Source organism: Malaclemys terrapin, chromosome 3 (assembly GCF_027887155.1).
Source record: "Malaclemys terrapin pileata isolate rMalTer1 chromosome 3, rMalTer1.hap1, whole genome shotgun sequence".
In the NCBI taxonomy this organism is placed as follows: domain Eukaryota; kingdom Metazoa; phylum Chordata; order Testudines; family Emydidae; genus Malaclemys; species Malaclemys terrapin.
Window position 1 is genome coordinate 97,597,724 of NC_071507.1, and position 21,792 is coordinate 97,619,515.

Sequence of the window (21,792 nt, forward strand, 5' to 3'; positions counted from 1 at the left end):
AGGGCCAAGGGCAACAACTCCAGGTTGCTGCGTTGGAGTTTAGCCCTTCAGGAGTATGAAATGGATATAGTCCACATAAGGGGAAAGGAAAATATTGTAGCTGATGCATTGTCCAGAGTGGAGAGCACTTAGGATGCAGTCAGTGACGTTTGTGACATCCCTTCCTGCATCAATTTTGCGTTGGGGGTGTGACGTTATTGATATAATCTGGGACCATATAGATCATTGTTGCAACCAAGGTCCTGTAGTGGCACCCAGATCTTGTGTAAAGGGGGTCAAATGGGGTGTCTAAGACAAGGTTATGGTTTACTGGTTATAATTATGCTGTCTATATGTATGTATCAATTTTGTAGTTGAAGTTAGGAATATTGGCTCTATACTATCTGCATTTCAAACTTAGGCTATGCTGCTGGGTGACATCCCAGACAACATGGTGTTAGCTCTGCCTAGCCTGCTTGATGGCCCATTAAGGACCATCAGCTATACAATGGACCCTTGAGAAAAGGCAGATACGCCTTGTAACTCAGCAAAGTATGCAGGGACTGGCCCATGTGACTCCAGACTCCATTTTGCTGTAATTTTCCACGGTAAGAACAAAAGTGTTCTTAAACCTGGAAAAGACTATATAAGGCTGATGCCTCATCTCCATCTTGTCTTCAATCCTGCTTCATACCTCTGGAGGAACTTCGCTACAAGCTGGAGCTTTGAACAAAGGACTGAATGACCCATCCCAGCGGGGGATGTATTCCAGAGACTTGATTTGAACCTGCAGTTTATTCCATCGCTGCTGCAAGCCTGAACCAAGAACTTTGCCATTACTGTATGTAATTGATCCCATTTAACCAATTCTAACTCATCTCTATCTTTTTCCTTTTATGAATAAACCTTTAGATTTTAGATTCTAAAGGATTGGCAACAGCGTGATTTGTGGGTAAGATCTGATTTGTATATTGACCTGGGTCTGGGGCTTGGACCTTTGGGATCAGGAGAACCTTTTTCTTTTACTGGGGTATTGGTTTTCATAACCATTTGTCCCCATAACGAGTGGCACTGGTGGTAATACTGGGAAACTGGGGTGTCTAAGCAGATTGCTTGTGAGACTTGCAGTTAGCCAGGGGGTGAGACCGAAGTCCTCCTCGTCTGGCTGGTTTGGTTTGCCTTAGAGGTGGAAAAAACCCCAGCATTGGGCTGTAACTGCCCTGTTTGAGCAATTTGTCCTGAGTTGGCACTCTCAGTTGGGTTCCGCCAGAACCGCATTGTCACAACAGGTTTAGTAGATTTTTCAAGTATCTTTCAACAATTCTCACTCTTCTTACATCATTTGGGTAAAACTTGACATTGGCCTAAAATATTTAATTTATGAGAAGCCAAAATAGACGTTAAGTTCAACAGCTGAAATCTTCAGCGGCTCCTGAGACTTTACAACAGGGGTCGGCAACCTACGGCACGCATGCCAAACACGGCACACGAGCCGATTTTGAGTGGCACACTGCCTGCCTGGTGAGACGAGGAGGAGGAGGGGCGGAGGGGCCGGAAAGCACCACGCTGGGGGAAAAAGCGGGGGAGGAGGGAAGCTTGGCTGCCGCAGGACCAAGCTTCTGCCTCCTGCCCCGGCAGGGGAGAGCAGTGGGGGGGGTCCCAGCCCCCCACCCCACTCAGCCCCCCCCGCCCCCGCTCTCTCCTTCAGCAGCCAAGCTTCCCCCTCCCTCGCTTCTTTCCACAGCTTGGTGCATTCCAGCCCCTCCTCCCCCTCCCTCTCTCTGCCGGCGATGGCCCTTGCGAGCGGGAGGGGGAGCGGAGCAGAGCCGAGCAGCAGCATGCTCACTGCTCCGTAGAGTAGACAGAGAGGTAGGGACGGAGCCTGGAGGAAGGGGGTAGAACAGGGCATATCCCTCCCAGCCCCCTGCCATGAGCTGCTCTGCCCTGCACCCCCCCCACACACACACCCCAGCCCTCTGCCCTGACCTCGAGTCTCCCCCAACACCCAGCCTTCTGCCCTGCACCTCCACACACCCACAGCCCTCTGCCCTTACCCCTGAACCCCCCCATACATCCAGCCTTCTGCCCTGCACCCCCACCAGCCTTCTGCCCTGACCCCTGAACCCCCGGCCTTCTGCCCTGAACACCCCCCACTGCCCTGACCTCTGAAACCCCCCCCCCCAGCCTTCTGCCCTGCACCCTCTGCCCTGACCCCTGAACCACGCCCCCCCCCCCCCCCCAGGTCTGGGTTCCCGGCTGCTGGCCCCTTGCCAGCCAGCATCCTGGCCGCAGGCCCTGCTCAGCCCGCTGCAGGCCTAGGTGAATAGAACCCCAGGCTGGAAGCAGGCTGAGCAGGCTGGCGGCGTAAGATCAGCATTTTAATTTAATTTTAAATGAAGCTTCTTAAACATTTTGAAAACCTTGTTTACTTTACATACAACAATAGTTTAGTTATATAATATAGACTTAGAGAGAGACACCTTCTAAAAAACGTTAACATGTATTACCGACACACGAAAGCTTAAATTAAAGTGAATAAATGAAGACTCGGCACACCACTTCTGAAAGGTTGCCTACCTCTGCTTTACAACCTAGACTGTCCATTCAAGTTTTGAATAAAAATAAGGCTCATTATATGAACATTAATTTAGTCCAGGGATACTGCAGGAAGGCACTGTGCACATATTCTCAAACAGTTCTGCCAATGCACCTCAATCCTGACCTGAAACAACCCTGCAATTCCAATTCTGGGACTCCCTTGAACTGAGTATGCCAAATGAACTGAACTGAGTTCATTTAGTAATGTATACAAATTGCAGAGCCTTAAATTTGGCACCGAATTGCAGTACTGGCACATTTACTTAGGTCCACATTTTGTTATTTACTCAGCTATGAAAATACTGCAGAATTCCCATTTCAATCACAATATACAAATGCACTTGCACAATTATACTTGCCCAAAATCTGCAGCAATTTGAAATTGATTATAATAATATATTCTGATTCAGTTTCAAAGCATAAATACGAAAGAGCTGCTGTGTAAGAGACATGGCCATGACAATGTAAAGGAATCATTTTCTTCTTCTGTTAAGGGTATCAGAAAAGGAGAACAAGCAAAAAGGAGGCAGAGAGAAAAGAAACTGACACTAGCAGTGATTCTTTTCCTCTAGTGTTAGTCAAGTTATCTAAAACACTGTCAACTACTTCCCTTTAACAGAATGAAATGAATGATGGAGTCAAAGTTTTTGAAAGTTCTGTAGAAAATGGGCACTAGGCCCCATGTAGTCCCCTCCGCCCCCCGCAAGTTGGGTTCAGAGGAGAAACTCAAAAGGCAAAGCCAGCACAGAAGCCAAAGACTTGTCCACAGAAGCAGCCGACAGTGGAGCTTGCAGCACACCCTCACACCTTCCTACCCTCTGGCAGTGTCAGATTCCAACTTCGGAAAATGTTTGACATTCTTTCCTCACTTCTGATTAGCATTTTGCTTCACCCTCTCTCCCACACTGCCTCTCACAACCCCCTCAAAGCTCACCTCACTTTCTGCTCATCTCCATTTTTGCCTTCCTCCTTTTCCCTTCCCCCCCCACATCTTTTGTCTTTTCCCCATAGCATCCCCAAGTCCCTTCTCACTACTGTCAAGCCAACTCTTTGAAAATCGTAGATTCTCAACAATTATGATTAGAGAAATAAATAAATAGGAGTCTATTTACCTTCTGTTTTTTCCTCCCACCTTGAGATGTCACGTTTTCAAAATCTTCTCTTGAACAGTTATGGGTAGAAACTAAGTTAAAGCTTATGCTCTAATAAATTTGTTAGTCTCTAAGGTGCCACAAGTACTCCTGTTCTTTTTGTGGATACAGACTAACACGGCTGCTACTCCGAAACCTGAAATTCTCAAGTAATCTAGAAACTGTGGTCATACTAAATATGACAAGTCTTGTGATGAAATTACTAGAGTTGGCAACACTGCTTTCTTTGACAGGGTAATAAGCCTTGTGGATAGGGAGAAAGCAGTAGCCGTGATAGGTCTCAACTTTCATAAGGCTTTTAATACTGTCTCACATGACCTTAAAAAAAAAAAAAAACCTCAACAAGGGAAAAATAGCCTAGATGAACTTATTATAAAATGGATACACTACTGGTTGGAAAACTGTAATCAAAGATTCATAGTCAAGCTGGAAGGACATATCCAGTTGGGTCCTGCAGAGATCCGTCCTGGGTCCAGTTCTATTTAATAACTTCATAAGGGATTTGGATACTGGCATAGAGAGTACACTTATAAAGTCTGCAGATAATACCCAGCTGGGAGGGGCTACAAGTGCTTAGAGGACAGGATTAGAATTCAAAATGAGCTTGGCAAATTGAAGTGGTCTGAAATAAACACAGTAGGATGAAATTCAATAAGGACAATGCAAAGCACTACACTTACGATGGAATAATCAATTGCACAAATAGAAAAATGGGAAATGACCGCCTAGGAAGAGGTATTGCAGAAGAAGATCTGGTGGTTATAGTGAATCACAAACTAAATATGAGTTAATGTAATACTGTTGCCTTCCTCCTCCCCCCCACAAAAAAAGCAACAACATTCTGGGATGTATTAGGAGTGTTGTAAGCAAGAATTAATTCTTCCACTCTACTCAACACTGATAAGGTCTCAATTCCAGTAGTGTGTACAGTTCTGGGCACCACACTTTGGGAAAGATGTGGACAAATTGGGGAGCAAATTCAGAGGAGAGCAACAAATTAAAGGTCTAGAAAACATGACCTAGAAGGAAAGACTGAAAAAGTGGGTTTGTTTAGTCTGAAGAAGTGAAGACTGAGGGGGGACATGATAAAAGTCTTCAAATACATAAAAGGTTGTTATAAAGAGGAAGGTGAAAACTTGTTCTCCTTATCCACTGAGGACAGGACAAGTAGTAATGGGCTTAAACTGCAGCAATGGTGATTTAGGTTACCGTTAGACATTAGGAAAAACTTCCTAACTGTAAGGGTAGTTAAGCGCTGGAACAAAGTTATCTAGGGAGACTGTGGAATCTCAGTCATTGGAGGTTATTAAGAACAGGTTAGGGAGGGTCTAGATACTACTAAGTCTCACCTCAGTGCAGATGACTGGGCTATATGACCTATGAAGGTCCCATCAGTCTATTTTTTTTTGGTCTTTCCCTTGCCACCTTATCCCATGACTTCTTCTGAAGTTCATGTGAAAACAAAAAGACATATGCAAAAGTCATGGAACTAACAAGGTTACCCACCACAACTCTGTTTTTACCTGGAATCACCTTCTCCCATGATCATTTGTTTAAAACAGTGGTGTTTAACATGTGTCCCTAAAAGGCAACTGTATTGAGCAAAAAATTTCAATTCTATTATGAATTGAAAATGTGCTCCCTGAACCATGTCCTACAATTTTTAAGCTGAGTTGTTTGAATCAGCCCATGGCTACAGGCTAGGGGTGGGGCACTGCCGCCCTCCTCTCCCCCCCCCCCCCCCCCGTCCTTATAGTCCCCATTCACCCAAGGTGAATAAGAAGTGCTCTGAGCAGAGGCGGTCCCTTCCCTGCTGCAGCTGCTCAAGAGCTGCCACTGCAGGCTACTTGCTGCATTTCAAGTAAGGGAGAAGAGCGCAGGACTGCTCCATTGTCTACTTTCCTGCCAACTTGTGGGAGAATAGCAAAGAATGGCTCCCCTTCTCAATCCAGCTATCTAGGGCTGCCCAGGCTGGGGGAGAAGGGGTGTAGAAGAGAAGTGGAGAACCAACCACTAAACTACAGATGCCTCATTCTCTGCCCCAGGCCGAGCACAGGTTAAAACAGCTTGGGGGCTGCTCTAACTTACATTAGGTCACTTGTTCCCAAGAGACCATACACCAGGTAAAAGCCAGTCAGCATAACAGTCAATCAAGGGTATGGAGAGGTGTGATCCCTGTGATAGTGTGCCAACAAAAGTGCCTAGTGTAGCTGATTTCACTTCCAGGACTGGTTTTACTACACTAATACAAAGTTAGCTTTGCTGGTATAGCTGCACCCATCCCAGGAGGGCTTTGCCTACACTAGTACAGTGCTCCTAGCAGAGATAGCAGGAGCACAGCAAGTTCTCTCTACTTGCTCCTTAACATATCCTCTGCACCAGAGGCTGTGGAAAGGGAAGTGTAGAAGCCAACTACGCTGGCTCAACACCTACTGGGGACTCACCATGCCAGGGGAATCATCAACAGAAGACTTATGGGTAGTTTCAGGAAAGAGAATTTGCCCCAAAATATTTATTATACTACAGGCTAGATTATTCCCAGCAAGCTGTCTGATCTATGGGCAGTCAAAAAGCTCGCTGAAGCTGGTCAACATTGTGACCAGCGTTTAGAATGGACCACCACTGACAATGCCACATTCAGGGCAGACTGCAAGAAAAAGGGCAAACACAACCCAAAACCTGGTGGTTTATTCTATAATTAGATTCACCAAACCAGGAACAAAGGAGCTTCTGTAGCACCACAGTGGTTAACAAGAAGCTAAAATACAGTCCCCTTTAGGCATTCCAGCCAGTTCCCATCCAAACTGGTCTTATATGATGAGAGGTTACTGAAAACCCAATTCACCATACATGAGGTTCTATCAATCCCTAAGGTTTAGACACTCACCCCCAGATCTCTCTCTCTCTTGAGGGGGAGAGAGAGAGAGAGAGATTTCAAATCTTACCCAAATATCAGGCTGTCAGCCAATCCTTAATCAATAAACTAAAGATTTTATTAATAAGAAAAAGAAGAGTTATTAAATGGTTAAAAGAATCACATACATTACAAAAGATTGCCAAGTCCTTAGATCAGAATTGTAGCATTGATGGTGAGTGTGCTGGTTTGCACAAAAGTCTCCCTGGAAGCATTCCAAAGAGTAGACTTCAAATGACAGCTTAGATGTAGAGTACGTTAGAATCTTTCTATGCATTTTCCAGGGTATTCCAAGTAACTACTTGGAAGATCTCAGCTCCACAGTTTAAACTTTCCCTTTTTAAAGTTCAGCAAACTAGAGGTAGCAGCATCAGGCCAGAGATTTCTCTTTTATAGCTGAAACAAGCGGTCAAGTGTTTTGAACACAGCATTCGACTGCGGATCCTTCTTTCTTGAGCACACACTGACCCATCCTTTGAAGTTAAAATTCTATTTCCTGTGCATAGACAGGTAATCTATTTACACTGATTTACATAAGGCCACTGCCGGTCATTCATTATAAACAGGGATAGAGAAGATGAAGACAATATAGATATTATTAGTTTCCTGCAATAGCTCACATCTTTGATCTTAAGGTTAACTTTATACAGTAGCATACATAGTGTAAAGACAATTAAGACATGAATGGGACTTAATATCTACAAGCTAGTTTGATTACATTGGTAAACTTCTAACAGGATATAAATAAAAAGACAAATACACTTCGTAATTATTCTTATCGATACAAAGTGAATGGGTTGGAGATTGCTAGGCTAATTAATTTTCTTTAATATCCACACAAGTGAATTATCCTGATTACAATTGCAATGCCGCTTATTAAGTTGTTATGGGTCATACACAGGTTAGTTGGTTTGCCATGTAACAAACATAACCACCTTCCATTCAGGCTAACTGCCTCTGTTTATCAACAGCTGAAACAATGGAAGCTACTGCCCCAATAGATCAGCACAGCCAGAGAGGAGTAGGAGTTGAGCCATGCAGTCTGAGGGGTCTCCTCTGGGGTCTAAATGCAAACACAAAGGGGGTGGGAATTACTGAGTGAAGGTGTGAGAGAGAGTCAGAACTCAGAAGAAGACAGAAGGCAGCAGGAAAACCAAGAGACAGCAAAAAAAAAACAAAAACAAAAAAAACAAACAAACAAACAAAAAAAACAAAAAAAAACCCACCCCAAACACTAGTAACATGGTCTTGAGAGAAAGCCAATAGAGCTTTTTGGAAAAAGGCTTGGAATTATGAACAAAGAAATTGCCACCTCTTTGATTCCTACTATGTTCAGGAAAACAGACTATGGGTACACTTTTTGTAAATAAACAGGATTGCAAAGAGCTACCTGACTCAGTTTCTCCCCCTGCAGGAAACAAGACACTGAATTTTGGCTCACTGAGCAAGCTAAGAAGGGTAAAATTGTGGCCCTTTGTGTTTTGAAATATGTTCTGCCTTCAGGATGAAACAGATGGACATCACTGACTTAGAATGGAAACTGTTTGGGGCAGCAACGTTTCTTATATATGGTTTATAATGCCTAGCACACTGGGACCTCTAAGTGTTATTGCAAGACTAATAACTGATTTAGGGAACAGGAGCTCTAAAGAAAACAAAGATGCCTCAGAGGGAACAGGCAGTTAGACAGGATTAAAAGTTAACACAAGGGAAGCAAAACCAATATTTAAAAAAAAAAAAAAAAAAGAAAAAACAGACAAAAACTTCGAAAAGCTAAGTGTGATCCTGTGCTCTCACTGTGCTGAGGATGTAGGAAGGGTCTGAACTTCTGCCCAAGATGACCAAAAGAAAGCAACAGCCAAGACCAACAGCACACTGCATGGGCAGCAAATCTGTCCAATGCTGCTATACCTTGCCAGCCTATCAACTTTCTTTTTCTCTAGCACTCTGTATTGGGTTACTCTAAAGCAGAAACCTCTCAGTCAGGAACTGTTTCTTGGTCCAAATTCTCTAGTGTAGAAAGTCTGATGTGCCTGCTGCTCTAGTTCTTCCTTGGGGACCACCTCTGCCCTCAGTAGCCACAGTTGCAGCTCCTTCTCTGCTCTGGATCCCTTAGCTCTTCTTGAGGTTCAAAGCCCTCTCCTCATGCACAAGATAGTTCCTTCCTAGGCTCTGGGCCTCCCACTCCTTCCTCAACCCCAGCTGTTCCCTGACTCCTAAGTTTCCTTCTCAGACCAAGAAAGAGGTGGCAGTTGGGTAAGGATAGTTACCCCAACCACCATCCACCAATCAAAGAGTTGCCATGGCAGTCTAACTAAGCATATGTACACCTACACCTGCACATGGGACTGGTTATGGGAGAATGATCTAGTGTGAGAACACAAAAAATAGTATGTGGGAGAGAGAAAAAAAGACAAAACAAAGAAAACAGAAATAAATGAAGTTAATAGAAAATTCCAGAGGAGACAGAGACACATACAGGATATGTCTACACTGCAATAAAAAAAAAAAAAAAAAAAAGACACCACCACCTTGAGGCAGTGAGCTTCAGAGCCAGGGTCAACTGACTCAGGCTTCCAGAGTTTGGACTACAGGGTTAAAAATTGAAGTGTAGATATTCCAGCTCAGATTAGAACCAGGGCTTTGAGACCTCCCACATCTTGCAGGGTTTCAGAGCCCAGGCTCCAGCCCGAGAGTCTACTCTGCAATTTTTAGCCTTGCAACCCAAGCCTGTGTCAGGTGACATGGGCCAGCCAGGGCCATGCTGCGGATGTTTTATTGCAAAGTAGTCGTACTCACAGTGACTTAGCATAGAGCAGACTAGCGTGCTATAGATTTACACTCTGGCTTGGTACACACTCAGACCACGTCTATACTACAGGAGCGCTATCTCAGCATAACTATGTTGCTGTAACCCTAAAGTGTAGATTAAGGTGTTTCTCTGTTCGCTATAGAAACTCCTCTTCCCCGAGAAACAGTAGTTAGGTTGACAAAAACATTCTTCCATTGACATAGCTGCATCTACAGCAAAGATTAGGTCAGCATAGCAGCTACACTCAGGGGTATGAATTTTTATTTTTTAAGAACACCCCTGAGCACTATAACTATGTCAATTTAAGTTTTCAGTGTTGACCAGGCCCCAGTCTCCATGTGGACAACCCCAGAGAGAAAAGGTAGGACTCAGGGCAGGAAAGATTCTAAGCAAGAGCACAGGAGAGGATATAGTGTGCCACCTGTTGCGGAGTGTGGGGGAGTTAGGGCCCTGCACCCCTCTTCCCGAGATTTACTGCGACTTTCAACCAGCCAGTAAAGCAGAAGGTTTATTTAGGGACAGGAACACAGTCTCAAGCAGAGCGTGTAGTTACGACCAGACCCCCTCAATTAGGTCCCTCTGGGAGGTTCAGGGAGCTTAGACCCCAGCTGGGGGTTCCCTGCGTTGCACCACCCAGCCCAAACCGAAACTAAACTTCCAGCCCCTCCCGCTGCTCCTCTCCTTTGTTCAGTCTCCCGGGCAGAAGGTGTTAATTCTCCCCACCCCCGTTCCTGGCTCAGGTTACAGCTCAGGTAGCTTCCTTTAAGGGAAGTCCCACATCCCCACTGCAACCCCCCTGCAACATTCCCAGGTTAAATCTGCCCTGCTTCCTGCTCCGTCACATCTCTCCCCCCTTCGAGACTGAACTGAGCGGGGTCACTCTGACCAGTGACCTGGGGAAGTTCAGGGCTCCCTCTCCGGGACAATGCGTCCGCTATCAGGTTGTTACGTCCCTTCACATGGACCACGTCCATGTTATAATCCTGCAGGAGCAGGCTCCATCTCAGGAGCTTGGCGTTGGCTTCTTTCATTTGGTGCAGCCAGGTTAGGGGAGAGTGGTCGGTGTGCACGGTGAAGTGACGCCCAAAGAGATATGGCTCTAGTTTCTTGAGGGCCCACACCATGGCCAGGCATTTTTTCTTGATGGCCGCGTAGTTTTGCTCCCGGGGTAGCAACTTTTTGCTCAGGTACACGATGGGGTGTCTTTTCCCCTTTTTATTCTCCTGCATTAACACCGCCCCCAGTCCTGTGTCTGAGGCATCGGTGAACACCATAAAGGGCTTGTCAAAGTCTGGGTTTGCCAGAACTGGGCCACTGACCAGAGCCTCCTTTAGCGTCCGGAGAGCCTTCTGGCACTCCTCGGTTCAGACCACTTTGTTTGGCTTCCCCTTCTTGCACAGCTCAGTGATGGGGGCGGCTATGGCGCTAAAGTGGGGCACGAACCTCCGATAGTACCCTGCCATTCCAATAAAGGCTTGGACCTGCTTTTTGGTTTGAGGAGCGGGCCAGTTTTTGATTACCTCCACTTTGGCTGGTTTCGGCTTTAGGCAGCCGCTTCCCACCCGGTGGCCTAGGTAGGATACCTTAGCCATCCCCACCTTGCACTTTTCCGGTTTTACGGTCAGCCCAGCCTTCTGGAGTTGGTTCAGCACTTGTCTAACCTGGGATATGTGGTTCTCCCAGGTCTGGCTAAAGACACAGATGTTATCGATATACGCCACGGCAAAACTCTTCATCCCCCTCAGTAGCTGATTTACCAGGCGCTGGAAGGTGGCCGGCGCTCCCTTGAGGCCGAAGGGCAGGGTCAGGAACTCATAGAGCCCCAGAGGGGTGACAAAGGCCGATTTTAGCCTGGCATCTGCATCCAGCGGCACTTGCCAATAGCCCTTTGTAAGATCCATGGTGGTAAGGTACCGAGCACCTCCCAGCTTGTCTAGGAGCTCGTCCGGCCTGGGCATGGGGTAGGCATTGGCTACAGTGATGGCATTGAGCTTCCGATAGTTCACACAGAACCGGATTGACCCGTCCTTTTTGGGGACCAGCACCACCGGCGAGGCCCAAGGGCTGGAAGACGGCTGGATCACCCCCAAAGCCAGCATGTTATTGACCTCTCTTTTCAGGTCCTGAGCAGTTTTTTCTGTGGCTCGGAAGGGGGAGCATTTTATAGGCGGGTGCGATTCTGTCTGCACCCGGTGGACAGTTAGATTAGTGCGTCCAGGCTGGTTGGAAAACAGCTGCTGGTACAGATGCAGCACCCCTCCGATTTTAGCTCGCTGGGCAGGGGTTAGCCGATCAGAGAGGGGAATTGCTTTCAGGGGGAAGCCAACTCTTGTCCCAGGGAATAGATCTACTAAAGGGTCATTTTCCTGCCCCTCCCACTGTCCACACACGGCCAACACCATATTCCCCCTGTTATAATATGGCTTTATTATATTCACATGGTACACCCGGTGGTGGTGTGCCCGGTTCGACAGCTTCACCATATAGTTTACCTTGTTTAGTTGCTTGACAACCTTGAAGGGCCCTTTTCAGGCGGCCTGGAGTTTGTTTTTTCTCACGGGGATGAGGACCATTACCTGATTCCCAGCGGCGAAGGCACGGGCCCGTGCTGTGCGGTCATACCAGACCTTCTGCTTCCTCTGGGCTCTGGCCAGATTTTTCCTGGCCAGGCCCATGAGCTTGGCAAGTCGTTCCCGGAAGGTCAGGACATACTTCACCACCGACTCTCCGTCAGGAGTGGCCTTCCCCTCCCATTCGTTTCTTATCAGGTTCAGGGGCCCCCCTTACCCGCCTTCCATATAGCAGTTTGAAAGGCGAAAACCCGGTAGACTCCTGGGGTACCTCCCTGTACGCAAACAGCAGGTGAGGTAAGTACTTGTCCCAGTTCTGCGGGTGCTGATTCATAAATGTTTTCAGCATCATTTTTAGCGTCCCATTGAACCTCTTCACCAGCCCGTTGGATTGGGGGCGATATGCTGAGGCCCAGTTGTGCCGGACCCCACATCTCTCCCACAAGCACCGGAGTAGGGCCGACATGAAGTTGGACCCTTGGTCCGTCAAGACTTCCTTGGGGAACCCCACTTGGCTGAAAATGGTTAGCAGCGCATCCGCCACAGTGTCTGCTTTAATGGACGATAAGGGCACTGCCTCGGGGTAGCGGGTGGCGAAATTTACCACCACCAGGATGTATTTCTTCCCAGACCGGGTCGTTTTGCTGAGAGGTCCCACTATGTTCATGGCCACCTTCTGGAAAGGCTTCTTTATGATGGGCAAAGGTTTTAATGCTGCCTTTCCCTTGTCCCGGGCCTTCCCCACCCTCTGGCAGGGGTCACAGGATCGGCAGTACTGCCGGACGTTGGTGAAGACCCCGGGCCAGTAAAAGTTCTGTAGCAGCCTCTGCCTGGTGCGCCGGATCCTCTGGTGCCCTGCGAGAGGGATGTCATGGGCCAGGTACAGTAGCTTGTGGCGAAACTTCTGGGGAACCACCAGCTGCCTCCTGATCCCCCACGACTCCACTTCCCCCGGGGGAGCCCACTCTCGGTACAGGAACCCCTTTTCCCACAGGAACCTTTTCTTGCATCCTCTTCTCATGGTCTGTACCACACTGAGGTTAGCCAGGCCCCTTAGCTTCCGCAGGGAGGAGTTCTTTTGCAACTCGGCCTGGAACTCGGCGGCTGGGGAAGGGATGGGGACCTGCTCCCTCTCGTCGGCTGGGTCGGAAGCCCCAGCCACCCCGCGGCCTGTCCTTGGGTGTTCCCTCCCCACCCGGGAAGGGTTCGGTGCCTCCGGTGGGACATTCTTCCCAAGGTCAGGGCGTAGTGCCCCTCGCCAGCTTTGGCTACGGGTCACGACTAAGGCGGTCTGGGGGCTGCTTGGCCAGTTCTCTAGGTCCCCCCCCCCATCAACACCTCAGTGGGCAAATGGTGGTGCACTCCCACGTTCTTGGGGCCCTCCTTGGCCCCCCATTTCAGGTGTACCCTCGCTACGGGAACCTTGAATGGGGTCCCGCCCACCCCGGTCAGGGTCAGGAAGGTGTTGGGCACCACCCGATCTGGGGCCACCACCTCGGGCCGGGCCAGTGTCACCTTTGCGTCCATGTCCCAGTATTCATAAACTTTCTTTCCATTCACCTCCAGGGGAACAAGGCACTTGCTCCGCAGGGACAGCCCCGCGCCAACCCTGTAAACGGAGAATTTTGAATCCGGAGCATCTGGCCCCCCAGAGAAGCTGGCCGGGGGCCCTTCTCTCTTTTGAGCAGTTGATAAGCTGCCAGCCCCTCTTGCGTGGGAAGCCTGCCCCTCGTTCGTCTTGGCCTCTACCAAGTTAACCCGGTGCGGGTTTGGTCGGCTTAGTCTGTCCTTGAGCTTGGGGCACTGGGCCCGAACGTGGCCTCTTTGGCCGCAGTAATAGCAGCTCAGGTCCCGTGGGTCCCCTCGAGCCGGTCGGTTGTCCCTGATGCTGGGCATTCCCCGTGGGAGGGGATTTTCCATATTCCCCCTTTGGGAGGTTCCAGGGTGACTCTCTCTTTGCATTGCGGCGGGCCTGTTCCTTTGGGGCTTCTCCCTGCCACCCCCTGACCGGCTCTTTACAAACTTATCAGCCAGCTGCCCGGCGTGTTGCGGGTTCTCTGGCTTTCTGTTCACCAACCACAGCCTCAGGTTGGATGGGCACCGCTCATACAGTTGCTCCAGTACCAGCAGTTTAATCAGGTTCTTCTTCGTCTGGGCCCCACCAGCCCACTTGCTGGCGTATTTTTTTATGCGGACGGCTAGTTGCAGATATGAGATTTTAGGGGTTTTATCTTGACTCCGGAACCTTTCCCGGTACATCTCAGGAGTCAGCCCAAACTCACGTAGCAGGGCCTTTTTGAATAGTTTGTAGTTCCCTTTCTTTGCCTCTCCCAGTTGGCGGTACAATGCCACGGCTTTGGGGTCCAGTAAGGGGGTAAGGACCCGGAGTCTGTTCGCGGGATTAACCCGGTGCAGCTCGCAGGCCGTCTCAAAGGCCTCCAGGAAGTTATTCATGTTCTCCCCCTTCTTGTATGGGGCCATGATGCACTTATTAAAGCGCCGTGCAGTCCCGGGTCCCCCCTCACTCACCGCAGCCGGGGGTTTGCTGCCCTTCAATCTTGCCAGTTCCAGGTCATGCTGACGCTGTCTCTCTTTATGCTGTTTCTGTTTTTTATTTTTCTCCCGTTTATGCTGTCTCTGTCGTTTACGATTCTCCAGCTTTTTTAGTTTTAGCTCTTTCTTCCATTTCAGCCAATTCCGCTCCACGGATGCCGAACGTCGCCGGGAGGATCCTTTGCTGGCCGGCGGGCTTCGCCGGGGGGATTCCCTGCTGGCCGGGGGGGTCACGGCGCCTTCGGTATTTGCTGGGCTCCTCCCCACCCTTCCCCTAGGCATAGGAAGGAGGGGTCTCGGGAAGCCCTCAGCAGCCGGCTGACCACTCCCAGCTGGGACAGACACTGGTGCCTGCGCTGCATTTGCCAGGCTGCTTCCCTGAGACACAGGGATCAGTTTATTCGCGCGATCTTTCGCCTCCAGCTGGGCAATGAGCTGTTTTTTGGTGAGCCTCCCAATGCGCAGCCGCCTTTGCTTGCACAGCTTCACCAGGTCGCTCTTAAGCCGCTTGGCATACATCTTTTTGCTGGCCACTCACCGGCCTGTGTGCTCACAGCTCCCCACAGTTCCCAGGGAGACCCCTAGTGTGCCAGCCCTTCTCGAGGTTACCACCTTTTTGCCAGGGTCGAGCTGCAGACTTCCCCGCCCCTGGGACCACTTGCTGCGATCCCCCCGGGGGACCCTGTTACTGCAAAAGTCCTTCTTGCTGGTTACACACTCCCAGGGGCAATAACCGTTTCTTTCTCACTTTTCAGCACGCCTGGTCCCCGTCAATTCCCCTTTGTTTTACTGCTCCCCAGTCATTTACTGCAGGAAGCGCCGTCCACGGGGTGCAGTAGATCCCACCGCTACCACCAGTTGTTGCGGAGTGTGGGGGAGTTAGGGCCCTGCACCCCTCTTCCCGAGATTTACTGTGACTTTCAACCAGCCAGTAAAGCAGAAGGTTTATTTAGGGACAGGAACACAGTCTCAAGCAGAGCGTGTAGGTACGACCAGACCCCCTCAATTAGGTCCCTCTGGGAGGTTCAGGGAGCTTAGACCCCAGCTTGGGGTTCCCTGCGTTGCACCACCCAGCCCAAACCGAAACTAAACTTCCAGCCCCTCCCGCTGCTCCTCTCCTTTGTTCAGTCTCCCGGGCAGAAGGTGTTAATTCTCCCCACCCCCGTTCCTGGCTCAGGTTACAGCTCAGGTAGCTTCCTTTAAGGGAAGTCCCACATCCCCACTGCAACCCCCCTGCAACATTCCCAGGTTAAATCTGCCCTGCTTCCTGCTCCGTCACACCACTACTGGGAACAGAGATGCAAAGAGCCTTGTTTCTGTATCACATGAATCCTGAGTGTAACTGTAATCAGGCGCGGACTCACCCCTGTGGCGCCTCCTGCTGGTCGTCTCGGGAATTAGCTCACCAGCCTCCAGAGCGCCCTCTGCAGGCCAGGTGTCCTGCCTGTCTTTGGCCCCTGTGTCCCTCCTGGACCCCGGTGCCATTGGCTTAGGTGCTGCCCCCCCTGGCAGTACCCCACTCTCTCTCTGGGTCTCCCCACCCAGGGGAACCCCCACCCCCCTATCCCAATGTCAGCTCAGTTGTGGCTACTGCCAGTCACCATCTAGCGCGCCCCCCTCCCCACCCCCGCAACAGACTGCAGCCTATCAGTCAATCATCACCAGCAACAAGAGGTTTGGACTGGCTGCCGTTACCCACTCTCTGGCTGCCCCTGTGCAACCCCAATACCTATTTGGGCCTAGGACCAGGCCTTGCAGCCTGGGGAGTTGCTGGCCTAGGGCTTCCCAGCCCCCAAGGCCTTTCCCCAGCCCTGCCTTACTCTAAGTCCCCAGGTGAGCTCCTTGCAGCCAGGCCTGTCTCTCTCTCTCTCCTGTCAGAGAGAGACTCCTCTGCTCTGACTACCCTGACCTTCTTATAAGGCTGAGTGGCTCAGTTTGGGGCGTGGCCCCAGCTGCAGCCACTTCCCCAGTCAGCTGGGTTTTGCTCCTTTACTCCGCCCCAGCCCTCTGCAGGGCTTTTCCAACCCCTTCAGGGCTGGAGTGGGCATTCACCCCACTACAGTAGCCCTATGTCTTTATATACAGAAATACACACACAGGTATTTTCCCAACTCACGAATGGGATCGTCTTTAAGATAGAAATTAGCTCCAGTGAGGAGCTATAATTTTGTTATAAATACTTGGGTTCAAAACTGAGCTATCTAGGATTTTCATGGAAGACACTCGTCTTTTCTCCTCTCCACAACTTACACATGAGAACATATTCTTCTGTTAAAAAGGACCAGAAAGTGGTATTTCCAGAAGATACCATTTACAAGCAAGTATGCTACTTCAATCCAGAACATATAAGGCAAGTAAATAAGAAGCAGGCAGCATTATCTCCCGCAAATGTAAACAAACTTGCTTCTCTTAGCGATTGGCTGAAAAAGAAGTAGGATTGGGTGGACTTGTAGGCGCTAAAGTTTTACATTGTTTTGTTATGGAGTGCAGTTATGTAACAACAACAACAAAATCTACATTTGTAAGTTCAACTTTCATGATAAAGAGATTGCACTACAGTACTTGTATGAGGTGAACTGACAAATACTATTTCTTTGGTTTGTCATTTTTACAGTGCAAATATTTGTAATCAAAAGTAATATAAAGTGAGCACTGTATACTTTGTATTCTGTGTTGTAATTGAAATCAATAGATTTGAAAATTTGAAAAACATCCAAAAATATTTAATAAATTTCAACTGGTATTCTATTGTTTAACAAAGCAATTAAAACTGCGGTTAATCGCGATTAATTTTTTTTTAGTTAATCGCACAAGTTAACTGCGATTAATCGACAGCCTTAGTAACTAACCATGCCAAAATTTAAATTGTCATAACTAGATTCTAGAGAGTTAATACCCTATTGTGATGAATGTGAGCAGTTCACATGTCTCTTGAAGCTATTGTTCCATGCTGTTCACAAGCCCAGGAAGACACTTATGCTTCAATTTATACTCCTCCCATTTGGAAGATTATCTTTGCAACATGGGTTAAAAACAATTTGAAATGCAACTTTTGATTCTAGAGCACAATTTTGTGGTAAGGGGTGGATTCTACAGTCACGTAATCATGGAATACATGTGGCCTTGTGCATCTGATCTTTTCAACAAAACCTCTCTCAAGTAATAACTTCTTACCAAAAAAAAGAGGGGAAAAAATCCAAACACACAATTCAGAATAATGAGATGGTTAAAATGCCTCTTCTACACCTTCTGGAATTTGTTTTCTAAATAATTAAGTTTGATGCATAGATACCAAGGTAATAGGCATCTGTTAAATACCTCAAAATAGACATGGTGATTAACATCTGTAAAATAATTTGAAGTTTCCAATGATTTTCATCAAAGTACAATTCACAACTGTGAAATTCTAGCTATTTGTTACTCTCTCTAGTTTATACAAAAAAAGTTTTAATTTTTTCCCTCTATTCGTAACTATGGCAAGGCACCAGATGTTTCCAGGAAGCTAAAAATACAAAGCTAAAAACTTCATTTTTATGATAAAATATGGGGCAGTTCTCAACAATTTCATGAGACACAAGTAAAGTTGAAGGTCTGGATATTTTCTTTTCAACTGAAAACACAGATACAGGATACTACCATGTAACAAAGCCAAAAGATCCTCAGTTAATAAAATCTGTCCAACTTTTAGAAGAGCAGAGGACCAATTTTATGCAGATAAAGTGGTACAGTATTATACTTAACCTCGTATTTGAGAAGGATTCAAATTTTCATCCATTCCAATTTTTTAATGCTTTCCCTGCAAAAATACTAAAATGTGGGTTATGGGCAGGGCTAATTTAAAAATGCAGATGTGGACTTTTTCCACAGAAACTGGCAAGAACAAAGGTATGAATAAAACTTTGTGCTTATGTTATAATTTCATGATAAGAGAAGATTTTCTTCTCTTTTCTGGAACAAATGATAAAAGGAAAAAGTTTATCATTCCTTTTAATGATACAAAGCTTTTTGATAAATTAGGTAGACATAAAGGGGTCAAGTATAAAGCCCTATTTATGATAAAATCCTCAGTGTAAGCAAGCATACAATCCTTAAGTTCAAAAGGCACAATTAAAGCTGCAGTGCTATACTTCTACCAAACTAAAAAAAAATGCACTAGTCAGAAATGATAGACAATATTAGAAAGATTAGCGTGTTGGAAAATATAAAATTATAGAAGTTTAACATATCATATTGTTAACACTGCTGACTTAAGAGCATTTTACCACACTCATTACCATGACAACCTAAAGCAATATCTTGCCTTTATCACAAACAGGGAGCATCACTGGGGACCCCAAGACAGAAACCTGAAATATTGTTTTGCCATTTCTTTCGGATTCCCAACAGGCTTCAAACCAGAAAACTAGTTTTACAGTAATTCATGCTAGCATACTCCTTCTGTCTACTTTTCTGGCTAAACAACTGTTTCAGTGTGAGAACTATATTCTGTGAAGAAATGTTGCAGATTTCAGGATCTCATTTGTGTTGGCAAGCACTTTCTGCTCATTGCTGGTGAGTGGAAAACACATTCCGCAGAGTTGCCATTGGATCTGCATTGAAGAAAACACAAGCTACAGTTTGTATTGGTCTGCTGGCCAATTTCAACAGGAAGGAAGCTTGCAGCCCTCATCAACTCTGCTAGTACCATTAGATGTTACTTTGACTTCAAGATACTGTAGGTTATAGGGAAATTCCTTGAAACTAAAAGTCAAAGTAAAAATTTAAATATGATCTTCTTACAATTATAATACAGCCAATTACTCTGCCACGAAACAGCTGAAGTCAAATTTTAGAATCCAGATAAAGCTTGATTAACCTTAAACATATCCATGAGACACAGTGTGCAGTTCTAAAAAGTATTTATACATATTTTGACACCTGCATTAGGTATGTGTCTGACAAAAATCCACTTAATACCTGCTAACCTGAAGTCTAAACCTACTAGTCAGGATGGATACCTGTGCTGCCATGATCCCAAGGCAATGCACAGAGACAATCCCGATCCAGAGATTTAAAGGACACAATAGTTGTACACTTGGTATTCTATATTTAGTTTTAATATGTTAATCAACTATCTACTTCATATTTTTTCAAAGTTAAACTCAATACAGCTGATCGAATAGCACTTTTTTTATTAATTGAATTTCACCAGTAATTAACTGTCAAATATTATGTAACCAGCTGAAGAGCTGGTTGAACACTGTAAAAAGCAGTTCAATAGTAATGACATTGAAGTATCTTTGCAAACACTTTTCACCTAGTCCCAGTTATTACACCTCGTTTTAACTGTCTTTTCCTTTCCCTAAAAAAAGGTATTTCTATTTACAAACTGTACTTCTATTTTCTAACATCCTACAAATCTTTCCTTCTCTCTTGTTCTAGTCTACTCATTTGCTAATGTCCTACTAAGCAAACTGGAGACCCATGGTGAAATCCTAGCCCCACTGAAGTAAATTGCAAAACCCCCATTGATTTCAATGGGGCCAGGATTTTACCGCGAAATGGAAGGTGGGGCACCAACATTCAGGAATAATGCCTTACAAAAAGCCAACCAGCCTCTCTTGCTGGGAAAGGGAAGAACGCTAGGATCCTACAGGGTACAGTCCGTGAATCCTATATGTGAAACACACAGTGATACATTTGAAATGTCCCACCCATCTCCAGTCCCTAAAGACTGCACTATTTCCACCCTTAAGTGTGACCTGGCTGCTACTGGGGTTTGTATCATTCTTTACTACCTTACTTTCCTTCAACTTTCTGGCTGATGCCAGAGGAGTGTCTCCTCACCTAGCCTCTTCTCCCAGTGAACAGCTTCCATGTCTGCCCATTGTACAGTTTAAAAATCTGTGTAAATGAACAGCAGCGCAAAACTGTTATCAGTTTAAGTGTTGCCCATTAGTGCTCTCAATAGCAGCTTTGAAACTGACCAATTTTGTTAATATCACATTGTTGTAGTTTGGCAAAGCACATTGGAGCAGAGGCACATTAGACTTCTGCAAACTTAGGATACAGCATAAGTGGTTCACACTCGGTAGGTTATCTTTGTAACCAGAAAGGAATAGAAACTTTATTTTATATGAAACCTTATATTCTGCAGAAGTTGATGGCAGAACACTGGAAAAGCTTCCTATTCAGCCTAAGTGAAGAGATTTTTTCAAGCCATATATCAGATGCAGTCATGTGCCTGACAACAGCATCTATTTACTAATCTGCTGAATCTCTCTGCAGCAGGCATTGAGTTACAGGAACCTGCTTAAAAGCCATACCTCCTGAAAAAAGTTATGCAGTGTCCATAAATGAAACCTTTAGGGGGGGGGGGGGGGGGCTCTGACCGAATGCTTCTGTTTCTAAGACAGCCTTCAGCTCAGACCTCTGTTTCAAACATCACTTCATGAAAAGCTGTTCCAACAGCAGTTGACAGATTCCTAAGTAGCAGCAAAAAATTGAAAAAAAAAAATTAAGAGGGCCCTAATATTGGCAATATTTAAATCAAATGTGTGACAAAAATATTGCTTTTTTCCTTTACAATATTTCTGTCACTTTCAAAGATGAATGAGTAAGCAAGAAGGCAGTTTAGCTAATGTTCCAGAACTCCTATGAACAGTAGTTAAAACAGAGCAAAGCAGGAGGGGAAGCTCACCAGTTTTGGTGGTCTTGGTGACAGATCTCAAAGTAATGTTGTGATGTGGCACTGCATCATCTTGTGGTGATGGGTTGCACTATGGGAAAGAAAAAGGGAAAAAGAAATGTAGCTGAAAGGAGTTCCAACAAAGGGCCAACCAAGCAAGACAAACTGCATGCAATTGTGCATGTACACATCCTGCTGTGGAGGACGGGGGCCACATCCCTGATACTTCACACATCAATTCTTATAAATGCCATAGTTTCAATTTGGCAGGGATGGAGAACAGAAATTGCTACAAAAACAAATAAAAATGAGCACCCTTTCCCTCCAATTTTTTTTAAAGATATAATCGGCTGCATTTTAGAAAATGTTACGATGGTAAAATGTCTCTTTTGAACCAACACAAAAAAGTTAAGTTATCTAGTATTTGTCCGTAACTTGTTAGAGGCTAGTAAAGCAAACAAAGAAACCAAAAACCAGGCTCAGGGCAAGTTATTTTCCCATCCTAGCCATACAAATACTGGAGACTGTGCATCTCTCCCTAACTCTCT

The 21,792-nt window shown here is 46.5% G+C and overlaps 1 protein-coding gene across 2 annotated transcripts in view; it reads right to left on the reverse strand.

The window, feature by feature from the left end:
• The window catches only part of TAB2 (TGF-beta activated kinase 1 (MAP3K7) binding protein 2), a 138,105-nt gene that overhangs the window by 105,851 nt on the left and 10,462 nt on the right, over positions 1–21,792 (reverse strand). For both annotated transcript variants that reach the window (XM_054022593.1, XM_054022594.1), the window contains exon 2: positions 21,257–21,335. The gene's annotated coding sequence lies outside the window, so the exon portion shown is untranslated. The remainder of the gene's footprint in view (positions 1–21,256; positions 21,336–21,792) is intronic.